Source organism: Artemia sp. Qi Xiang Cuo, chromosome 12 (assembly GCF_049724085.1).
Source record: "Artemia sp. Qi Xiang Cuo chromosome 12, ASM4972408v1, whole genome shotgun sequence".
NCBI lineage: Eukaryota > Metazoa > Arthropoda > Branchiopoda > Anostraca > Artemiidae > Artemia > Artemia sp. Qi Xiang Cuo.
In genome coordinates, this window is record NC_142805.1 from 45,585,839 (window position 1) to 45,598,113 (window position 12,275).

Genomic DNA, 12,275 nt, shown 5'->3' on the forward strand with positions numbered 1-12,275 from the left:
TACGTGGCCACGTGTGTTGGTCTCTTACATATTATTCATAATTTTTTGTTAAATTTGTTTGATTTTACCAGCACTTTTTGGAAGAGGCAGTCTGGGAGTCTGAGTTTTTTGTTGTTGTCCAACCATTTCATAGGCTTTATAGTCACACTTGCTCAACTTTTTCTTTATTATCTGCTTGTCCTTCACTTCACTTTCATGGAATTCAGTTTTTAATTGAGTGTCAGTCAATATTCTAGTTTTACCTCTCAAACGGTTTCCATGACCTGATGTTAGTATTCTATTAGCCCTTGGGAATAGTCTTAGAAATTCTGGAGAAACCAAACTTGACTTTTAGCAGTGAAATTGCTGGTATCTATATCTGGTGATTCCGAAGTAGATTCATCAACTAATCTCCCATATAAGAGTGGTCTACCAGTATTTAAAGAAGGGAATAGACCACTTTCGGGAAAACGTAGCGACTGAAAAAACAAATACCGGTAGACCTAACTGATAAAATTATGTTTGAGGGGAAAATATTTAACAAATATACGTCGCAAGAGAGCTCTATCACCTTGTAAGTAGAAATGTGTTTACCCAGATTCAGCAAAAAAAACCATTCATTAATTTTTTTTGTGTTTGAGTTCCAACTAAATAGGTTTGAAGCTTCCAACATCAGAAGTTTGCATCTTGTGTGACCAGTGGGGTCGGAAGGTAAGCAATCTGATGTCAAGCTTCTTACACAGGTCAACCGAGCAGGGTATAAGTGGCTATCGTGGATGTTTAGGGAGGAGCAGTGCTTATCATAAATTGCGCAAAGTGCATCCTAAAGAACACAAGATATTCTACTACCGATGTTTCTAACTATGGACTAAACACTTGCCTTTTGGGATCTTTTTTTGTCAAATTAAAGTGATAGCCATCACCGTAAGAGTCGCTGCTGGGTGGTAGAGCAGGCAAACGTTCGTCTGCAGTCGCTATTGCTCTATTGAACTGTGTAAGTTATTTAAGGTTGACCTCTTAATACCAAATTCTTCCACAGGTTTATGCACAGTGATTTGTCAAAGATGACCGCTTTGGCTACCTTCTTTATAAATTCCAAAATAGAGCCACTTAGCATCTTACGTCTATAAAGTCTTGAGACAGCCCTGAATTTCTACTAAAAATTTCTACTTACGGAATAAAATAAATAAAAACAAACCTTCTATTAGAGCCAGTAGGGAGATACACTTGAAATATAGGATACCTGTTAAAAAAGGCTAATCTGACGAGCCAAAACCGAAGAATCACGTGGGTTGCAAAAACTTGTGAACCTTAAAAGCAATTTGCTAGAGATATAATATTATCATTCCAAAGTAACTCTTTAAGTTGACTAAAACTTGATATATTAAGAAATAAGAAGAGAATATTTGTTTCTGAGAAATTTTCAAGTCCTAAATACATTCTAAGACCACACTGGCTCTGCATTGTTTTCTCACCTATTTGATTTTATTTTTCTCTTGTCAAGTTCACTTCGAAAGGTTGATTTTTTTGTTTTTGTTTTTTGAGCAATGAGGATGACTTGGTGGAGGTCCTTGTCGCTATATTTGCTTGTAGATTTGTCGCTATATTTGTCGCTATATTTGTAGATGACAATTAGGGAGGAAATGGCCTGTCCATAGTAATTACTTGTCCGGGATAACCCTGGTCACCCCTAACTTATGCCTCGGGGGCATAAGTTCTTATGGAAGAGGTGGTCATATAAACTTCGGAAGGGACTCAAATGATTAGAAATTGAAAATTTTACTTCCCTTTTTAAGAGTCAAAAGTCATTGAATGGCAACTAGCCCCCCTCCCCACCAGCCCTCTTTTCCCCAAATCTGTCCGATCGAATTTCTGAGATTTGTTCAAAATCGACCAAAGATAATATAACAAAAACTCCGGGGTCTACACAACACCCCGGAGCCTGGGGGCAAGGGTTATAAATTGTAAGGTTTTATAATATAAGTTTTATTTATAAATAAGGTTTTAATGGAAAGGGAGGTCGTATAAACTTCGGAGTTGGCTCTTGCGATTCGAAATTGAAATTTCTAGTTCACTTCTTAAAAGGCGAAAGATGCTGGAGGGCAACTAGCCCCCTGCCCACTTTTCCCTAAATCCATCCGATAGAATTTCTTAGATAGCCATTTTGTTAAAATGAGTTCAAAAATCAGATAAAAAAACTACGGGGTGAACTCAACCCCAAGAGCTCGGGGCAAGTGTTGTAAGTTATTCCCTGGGGGCACATAAGGTTTTCATGTGAGAGTTTTTAAAATATTTCCATGGTGCAACCCCCCCCCCACCCACCCCAAAAAAAAGAAATACTGTTATTGTTATTTTTATTTTCCGTGTTGTAATAAGTGCAAAAGAAGATAATTGTAATATAATTCGTTTTCAGTAAAGCGCCAATGAAGCAGCAGGTCTTAGACTTTTATAGTGATAGAAGGAAGCAGTACCCAAACTTTCGTTTGTAGCGGTTTTGCTCGTTTCAAGCTTGATTTGCATATTCCATTAAATTTTTACTTGTTTTAAGATTTATTTACTCATTTATATTAGTACGTAATGTATGTTTGTTTGCTATGATTGTTTATTTAATATCTGTTCGTTTTGGTTTTCATTTATTCTTCGAAAGCAGAATATATTTGTTTTTTTTTTGTTTTTTTTAGCTTGAATTGCATATTCTACCTAATCTTTACTCGTTTCAAGATTTGTTTATCTATTTTTATTAGTACCTGTTGTATGTTTTTTTGCTAGGATTGTTTATTTAATTTTTGTTGTTTGGGGATTCATTTATTCTTTAATAGTAATTTCTGGTCGTTTTGAGTTTGAGTTATTGTAGTTTTTTATTTCTCCTGATCTTAAGTTTAATGTAGCCTTTACTTTTCTTTGAAAAACTTCTTTTCCGAAAAGCTTTTTATTTAATTAATTTGAGAAAAAAATCTTTCTGGACAGTTTATCAAAACAACACAGAAGTGCAAATTGAAATTTTTGCTGTATAAATTCACATTAATCGCTTGTAAAAATATTCAATGATACAAATAACTTTACATTTTATTTTTATGCATTTGCAATGTCAATCGAGGAGAGATCGGAGCCCATCAATAACTGAACAGAATTCTATAAATAATAATAAAGTTGATAAACCAAATGTTTTATTATATCTTCAAAGAACAGTTCCTAGTGCATAAACTAAACAAAAATCACAATTCACTCCCAGCTCTTTTTACAGAAGTATTGACTTGCACATGGCTAGAACATCAAGGGGGTCTCACTATTTTTCTTGAAGCAAAAAGGCTTATTTCTATCCCAAAACATTCCAGTGTTGTATATGCTACCTCAAAGCATTTTCAAAACAAACCTAGGAGGTTTCGACGATCTAAGGAAGCCCGTCCCTGGGCCTCTGGCTGCTAAGATAAGATTTGATTTCAGAGATGGGCCATTCACAGTTTAAAATGGTGCATAGGCCTACAGTCTTTATAGACTTTTATCAGTTTGAGAGTAGACTTTGAAAAGTTCTGTTTTGGTTGTTGTTTCTCCATCACCTTACTGCATGAAGCCTACTTATTTTTCTATTTCTAAGAAGAATGGTTGCACCAAACAGCTTTTGAGTGCCTTCTAAAAAATTTAATTTTGAATTAGTACGTTTTCACTTGTTATTTAGACTTTGATTTGATCTACTTGTTCTTAAATGGTTGGAAATACTGGAAAGACGACTGGGGAATATCAGAGGCAGAGATAGGAGACATTATACCGGCTAGCTGTTGTGTCTTTGCACTTCAATAACTTAATTTGAAGTTTTTTATTTCGCTAACATTTTTTCTATTATCATTTCATAAAAGAGTGCAAAAATGAGTGCAAAGAGCAAATAATTGGCAAAGAGAGTGCAAATCCAGTCTGTGGAGGGAAAGAGTGCAATGAAAAAAAAGTGTGCATTGCACACGAAAAGTGTACAAGTTAGCAACCCTGCCAATTTCTTCTTCATAACGTTTTTCCAGTTGACGCAGTGTTTCTATTTGTCGTCTGTCGAAATTGAACAAGAAAATCCCTCTTTACTTAAAAAAAAATCCCTAAGAAGTCCTTATACATTTATAGTTTCTAGGTGTTTATCCCCCCCCCCAGTGATTATCCCCAACCCCCGGAAAATACCCCCCTAAATAATAACCCCCTGCGGAAAATACCCCCTCCCCCCGTGGAAATAAGGCTTTCCAAACTTGAGAATTTTATTTGAGTTTTGCTTTTTATTTTCCGTAAGAAGAAGTAATTTTCGTAATTATGTATTATACACCCCTCACTCAAGTTTACGCTGTGTAAAACTCGAGAACAAGCCAGTTTCTTCGTTAGTTTCTTTCAGCTTAGCGTGAGACAAGACAAAGACAAGTGATAGAATAGATGGGAAATATATAATTAAATATATAAATTTGGGCTATATATTTGCACATAAGGGGAGTTCTTCTGTTTTTTTTGTTATCCGAAAAACCCAAAATTGCTGGACATCCCAACTGTTTTAGACAAAAACACAAAGAATATTTTCAGTTGAAGGCTCTAAAACTTATTGTGTCCGTAAGTAAGGTCCCCGAAAATCCTTTTCGTGAAATACAGCTTTCAAGCTTTCAACCTTGGTGAGATCGTGCTTTTTTATCTTGTTGGCAGTTTTTCTTATGGTTAGAAATAGCAAAATGTTTTGAACATCTTCAGATATCTTTCTTACCTAGCAGTCGTTCTGACATGAGAGTAAACAGTCCCAATGGCAGTTCTAGGGCTGGGCAGGGGGGAAAGCAGCTTCCTCTTTATTTTTTCTGACATCGGATATTGAACTCATTTTATTTGATGTATCTTTATACCTTAGTATAACTAGGAATACCTCCCCCCCCCAAAAAAAAAATTGTGACCCCCTAAAACCGCTAACGTACGGTCCTACAGAGACCTTCCAACTTCTAACCTTTTAAGAGTTTTTACATGTGGGTGAGGCACAAAAATAGCTCGCATAGCAAGTATAGTTAATAACAAAATTTCCCTGAATCCAGGGAAATACTTTCTTAAACATGACTGAAATTGAGCTTGTATTGTCCATCATCGATTATTTGAGTAGAAAGCAAAAACATTGGTCATTGGTAGCCTCACATTCAGTAAACAGGGATTAACAGGCTCATATATACCTTTCAAAGATACATTGTGCGGTTGATTAGGTCGATAAGACCCACTTTCAAATTCAAGGCTTTCAAAGGTTTTAATTTATTTGTGAAATCATTGGAATTTTTAAATAAGATTTTTGAGTTCCTAAATGGGACGGAGTGCCAGTGACAACAATTTTCCTAATTTGGCAACAGGTGATGGAAAAGTTGATACAATGGGATGGTTTGGGGCTCCAGTCAAATGGATTTTGGGTAAAACGTAGATTTTGGTCACGGGACAGCCTCTTGGGCTGTTCCGTCAAAAACTTATTGTAAAATTGTCGAGTTATGTGTAAATTATTTTTCAGTGCTAAATTTCTTGTGTGTAATATGTTATGTGTCAATTCAATTCTAGTTGCCTTTACGTATTTGTCAGTGGGATCAAAATCGAATTTTTTTTTCAAAACGAGCAGAAATTAACACGAGTAGGGCTCAAAACCCCAATGGCTTCCCAAGGCCAGAACATAATTTGCACTTTATTGAAAAAATATAATTGTTTTTACTTTCATAACTTTAATAAATCAAATACTATTAACATTTTGATTACTAAATGTCAGTATATGTATATTAAACTGACAATGCACATTCACATTCATGTCACCCAAGCTGTACCCTCCCTTTATGAAGCAATTTTGCTAATATAATTAACAAACACATGAAACCCAGCTTCCCTAATGAATATATATTCTGATGCGATTTGTGATGAATATCCACATGAAAATTACTGCCAGGTACGTCCCTTAATCTTCAAACCCAATAAGCTCACTGCCTAAATTCGGAAACTCACTGCCCAAATCACAAACTCTTTTTTGCCGAAAACAAAAAGTTGCTTTCGATCAAAATGACACCTCTCTCCTTGCTGGTCATTGCTGACCCTTAATATTCAAACAACAATCATCCTTCCAATAGTCCCGCCCTTCCAATAGTCTACCTTCCCTTCTTTTCTCGCAAATAATTAAAAAAAATCTTTTCCACAAAATAAGTTTTTCAAAGAAATTTTAGTTGTGCTTTATTTTAAGGTTTGAAATTTTGTTTATAGTATCCTTGGATTTTTATTAGTTATTTTAATGTTATTATCTTGCACTGAGGACGTTCAAGCGGAGGTCTTGACCGAAATATTTGCATTTCACTCCATATATTTCACTGGCTTGTATAATCCTCGTTTTTCTCTTTTTTTAATATTTTTTTGTTTTAAAAGTAAAGAACTTCATTAAACTAAAAATGAGTAAAAATAAAATAAAACAATCTACCAAGCGTGAAACTACCACAAATCAGCAAGAACAGAAATTATAATAAGTAACTGAGTCAAACTCAAAACGAGCAGAATTTAACATGAGTAGGGCTCAAAACCCCTATGCCTCCCCAAGGCCAGAACATAATTTGCAATTTACTGAAAAAATATAGATGTTTTTAATTTTACATCTTTAATAAATCAAACAATATTAACATTTTTGATTGCTAAATATTAGCATAAGTATATTAAACTGACAATGCACATTCATTTGTATCTTTTTCCAAATTAATTAAAAAAAACTTTCCAAAAAATAAGTTTTTAAAATAAAATTAAAGGCAATTTTAAACTTAAGCTCAGGAGATATGAATACCTTTTAAAATTCAAACTCAAAACGACCAGAAATTACTATTGAAGAATAAATGAAACCCAAAACGAACAGAAATTAAATAAACAATCATAGAAAAACATACACAAAGTAATAATATAAATAGATTTTAAAGCGAGTAATGCTTAGACTGAATATGAAAATCAAGCTTAAAACGAAAAAAAATAGTTGGCTATTAAAGCATAAATTAAACTTAAAAAGAACAGAAATTAAATAAATAATCAATGCGAACAAACATACAATATATATTAATGTTAATGAATGAATAAATCTTAAAACGAGTGAAACTTAAATTGAATATACAAATAAAGTTTGAATCGAATAAAAATAACTACAAACCAGAGTTTTGGTATTGCCTCACTGCAGAAGCCTAAAACCTACTGCGCCATTGGCATCTTACTGAAAACCATACAAGTCTTGAACAGTCTTGGAAAGCATAAACAAAGTCAAATTGAATATTAGATATATTATGATATTAATTGTTGAAAGATCCATCAGTTCAAAATTTTTTTTCACTGTAATTTCTATTTTCATTTTCAATGCTATAAGAACTGGAAAAGAATATATTTGTAATATAAGAGTAATTCGTTTTCTGTGAAGCGCCAATGACGCAGAAGGTTTTAGGTTTTTGCAGTTAAAGAAGGGGGCAGTATCCAAATTTTGTTTGTAGTGAAACTATATTTGTCTTGACCAATCTTGGAAAGAACTAATAAATTAAACTGAATATTTGATGTATAATGGTGTTAATTGCTGAAAGCTCATCAGTTCAAAATTTTACTGTAATTTTAATATTTATTTTCAATATTAAGTACAAAATAAAACATTTGTAATATAATTCGTTTTCAATAAAGCGCCAATGACGCAGTAGGTTTTAGGCTTCTGCAGCGAGGCGATACCAAAACTCTTGTTTGTAGTGGTTTTTGTTCGTTTCAAGCTTGATTTACATATTTAATTTAAGTTTCACTCGTTTTAAGTTTTATTTATTCATTTACATTAATATATATTTAATGTTTATTTACAGTGCTTGTTTGTTTAATATCTGTTCGTTTCAAGTTTCATTTATGCTTAAATAGCAAAATATTTTTTTCATATTAAGCTTGATTTCCATATTTAATCTAAGCATTAGTCACTTTAAAATCTATTTATTCATTTATATTATTACTTGTTGCATATTTTTTGCTATGATTGTTTATTTATTTTCTGTTCGTTTTGGGTTTCAATTATTCTTTAATAGTAATTTCTCGTTGTTTTGAGTTAGAATTTTAACAGGTATTCATATCTCCTGAGCTTAAGTTTAAAATGACATTTATTTTTCTTTGAAAAACTTATTTTTCGGAAAGTTTTTTCTTTAAATTAGTTTTTGTTCGTTTTTGGTTGCAAAAAGTTTCAAGTTTTTATTCCATGGGGGGGGGGGAAGCTTCCTATCCGATTATTCTTGACTTTAAAAAAACGGATCTAGAACTTTCAATTTAAATCGAATGATGCTTTTTTCAAAGTCTAAACGATTACCTCTTTGATAAAAACCTTATATATGAACAATAGACAGCTTGCATAACTTGTGGACAGAGATTGGCAACAATGAATGGATTGAAAAAATAGTTCCAATAAGGGTGTTTTGACCATTTCACTTGCTGACACAAAGGGATCACGACTGTTCGGAATTGACCTTAATAGGATTTTGTGTGCCAAAGCAATTTTGCATCTATCACAGAGTATGTATTTTAACCTTATAATTGGATAATTATAATAGATTTGCTATTTGTCCTTCCTATACAAAACCTTACCTTATTAAAGTCTTTGGGGCGGGGGCGGCGTAGTTGGCATAAAAAAGAAAACTTTAGCGTAGATAGTAGGAGAGGGTGAGGTTGGAGACTCATCCAATACGGGGCGGAACTTCACTTATCTCCTCCGTTCCCGATTTAGGAGATTAGACAGACTCATTGGGCTGTAGAATGTTGGACCGTTTGAGTTGTGGTCGACGTTAAAATACTCAAAAATACTTTAAATTTTCAGTTATTGCAGGATTGATTTCATAGATTGTGGAATGGTGAGACCCCTGGCCCATCATTTGGGTGAGCCTCAACTCATAATATGCAATTTTGATTAATTGTTCCGTGTTATGTGCATATATTATTCTATATATGTTATTTTTAGTTATACTTTTATCGCATTGCGTTCATTTTTAAGGCTTGAGATAAAAACTGAAACCTTAGCGGAGGCAGTGGTGGGGGGGGGGGTAAGTCTCTTCCCTCACATGCTTAATTGAGCAGCCACAGAGAAAGTAAAACAAATGAAATTGATCTGTCTTTTGAAATTGTCTTTTTTCAGAAGACACGAACAAAATCGTCTAAAGGAACCTGAAGTGCTATCTATGACATTTCCGTTGATTCTTCCTTCCCGTTACTTTCAGATGTAAAATTTAGAATATTATCGAACGGGTTTAGTCGTCCCCTCCCTGAATAATTCACATTTGGAAAACCCACCCTTGGGATATTCCTCTCTCCCCTCAAAGAACATTTTCTTTTCGTGCTGATAATTCCTCCGCGTTAAATTCCACCCAGCAGAAATTTCCCAGCCGTGGAATATGCTCCCCAAACATATTCCCCTCAGATAATTACAGATATCCATAAAAATGTAAGCTGAAATTTCTAATCAACTTTATAGGTCAGAAGCAATGCTATAGCGTTACCTAAGTAAAGAGCCATAAGGGTTCAATGAATTAATACTTATTTATTTTTCCAGGGGCACTTTATGTGGAAGAGCTGGTCGCATAAACTTATTAACGGGGTTCATTGAATTACAAATTAAAATTTATAGTTCCCTTACACCAGGGGCGGATCCAGGAATTTTCTAGGAGGGAGGGGCAAAATAGGTTGATCCGATAAAATTGCGTTAGGAGCATGTTTAATTAACGCAATCTTGCGTTAATTAAGTAAATTACATAACTTTAGACTACGTTAGAGGGGGGGGGGGGAGGGGCGCCCCCTCGCCCCTCCCGTAGATCCGCCACTGCCTTACACTCTCTGTTTCTTTCCTTGTTAGGGAGGAGAGCAGATGTCTAATAGGTGTGTGTTAATACCAAAAAATTCTAACTCTCATTGGGCCTTCACGTATAAACAGAATTAGTTCAAAGGGAGGGGTGGGGAAAAAGGGCGTGGGGGCGGTATTTGCCCTTCGATCGATTTTGACTCGTAAGAGCTGGACTAGAACTTCCAATTTCCTATCAAATGAGCCCTCTCTGAAGTTAAACGAGAATCCCTTCCTGCCCCCGGGCCCTGGGGGATTTTGTCGACGCTAGAGTTTTGTTACTTAACCTTTCAACTATTTTTAACAAAATTTTTATCTGATGCATTTAGGGCGTGGAGGAGGGGGGCCTAGTTGCCCTCCAATTTCTTTTGACTCTTAAAAAGCGAACAAGAACTTTCAATTTCCAATCAAATGAGCCCCCTCTAAAGTTTATACGAGTATCCCTTCCATAAAAATAATATGAAGGATTCGGAAAATCCTTAAATTACAACATTTGCCCTGGGGCTGTGGGCAGTGTGGCCAGATCGTGAACAAAAAAGTAAGCCGCAACCTTTGAAAAACAAGCCAAAAATAAGCCAGACAATTTTTTGCCCAAAATCTAACTTTACTTTTAATGGTGTCCAAGTTTTGACGGCCGTTTTATAGAAATACTCACCACTATTCAGGTCCTTTGATCCTACTGGCATTATCAACCTTTCAATTTGTTCCCTGGTTTGCGGAAGTTCAGTTCCAGTGTAGAGATTATTTTGAGGCTGCATTTAGTAGAATTGCGATAAACCGCTACCCCATGTGGATCTCTAGAGACTTTACAGAAATTCCCGCGCGCTATGCTCAGAAAATGCTCGACCATGCTTACTTTCCTGTCCAACAGTTAAGGGAAAATTATTGACAAGGACGCCCACCGGCTCAATTTCTCCTGTGTTAGTTCGAGCACTGTCCGTGTGTGTGCTGCAATTTCTGTATCCCATAATTTGACTGAGTCGGACCTCCGATTACTATAATGATACTCTGTGACCCAATGCAGCACAACTTACAATGCCTGCCCCGGGCCCTGGGGGTTGTGACGACACCTGAGTATTTGCTATCTGACTTTTGAGCAATTTTTAACTTAATGGCTATCTCAAAATTGTTATTGGATGTATTTGGGAAAAAGGAGCATGGGGGGGGGGGCTAGTTGACCTCCAATATCTATTTAATCTAAAAAACTGAACTAGAACGTTCAATTTCTCAGAAAATAAGCCATCTATGAAGTTTTTACAATCATCCATTCAATAAGAGCCACATATTCCCCAGGATATAACTTACAACACCTGCCCTTGGGCCCAGGGAGGCTGTGTTGACCCTGGAGTTTTTGTTAAATGATCTTTGAACTATTTAAAAAAAAAAGCTATCTCAAAGTTCTTATTGGATGGATTTGAGGAAAAAAGGGAATCGAGGGGAGGGGGGGGGGCTAGGTGCACTCCAATCCCTTTTGACTCTTAAAACTGAACTAGAACTTTCAATTTCAAATTAAATGAGCCATCTTTAAAAGTGAATATGAGCATCCCTTCAATAAGACTCATATATGCCCCTAGGACACGAATGACACTGCCTACCCTGGGCCTTGGGGGGTTGTGTTGTCACCAGAATTTTTTTTATATGATCTTTGAACATTATTATTGGATACATTTAAAATTTTTATCGGATGCATCAGGAAAAAAGGAGTTTTGGGGGGGGGGGGGAGCGGGCTACCCACAAAGATCTTGTGATGATAAAAAATTTAAATATAAATTTAAATTTTCAATCAACTTACCCCTCTCTGAATTTTATATGAGTATTCCTTCCAATAAGCCTAAGGCCCAAAACCTCCCCCCCCCATGGGCACAATTCATGCCTCTTTCTCAATAGCACACACTTTATATAAACAAAGGACAAATTTCATAACATCAATACCTATCTCCAGGGGGTTTGTGGGGTCAAGGTACACTTGTAGTTATGTTATTCCGACTGATTAAATCTTTTAAAAATTAATATTTTCCTGGTTAATTTTTATTATAAGCCCACCCAGTATGAGCAGTCTGGAGGAGAGTATGGAGGAGTTGAATTCGAATGTAATTGGGGATCAATCACCCCAGGGTTAAACTAGAATTCCTCGCCTCAAAATAGGAACAAATTGAATCCCAAACTGCAATCCATGATATCAAACAGCTCTTAAAAAGGGAATTTAATGGATGTGCCCAAGTATATGTTGATTGATCTTTAAGTGAAGAGGGATGTGGAAGTGGATGGTTTTTAAAAGAGCTCAGCCTATGCATTGTGAAAAAACACAAGGCAGGGACCAGCACACTAACAGCTGTAATCAAAAGTAGCTGCAATCAATTTGTGCTTAGAGACCCTAATTAAACTGAAACAGAGCAATTAACATATAGTAATATTCTCTGACTCTAAATCTGCTCTCTATATCCTATGAAACACTAAGTTTGAA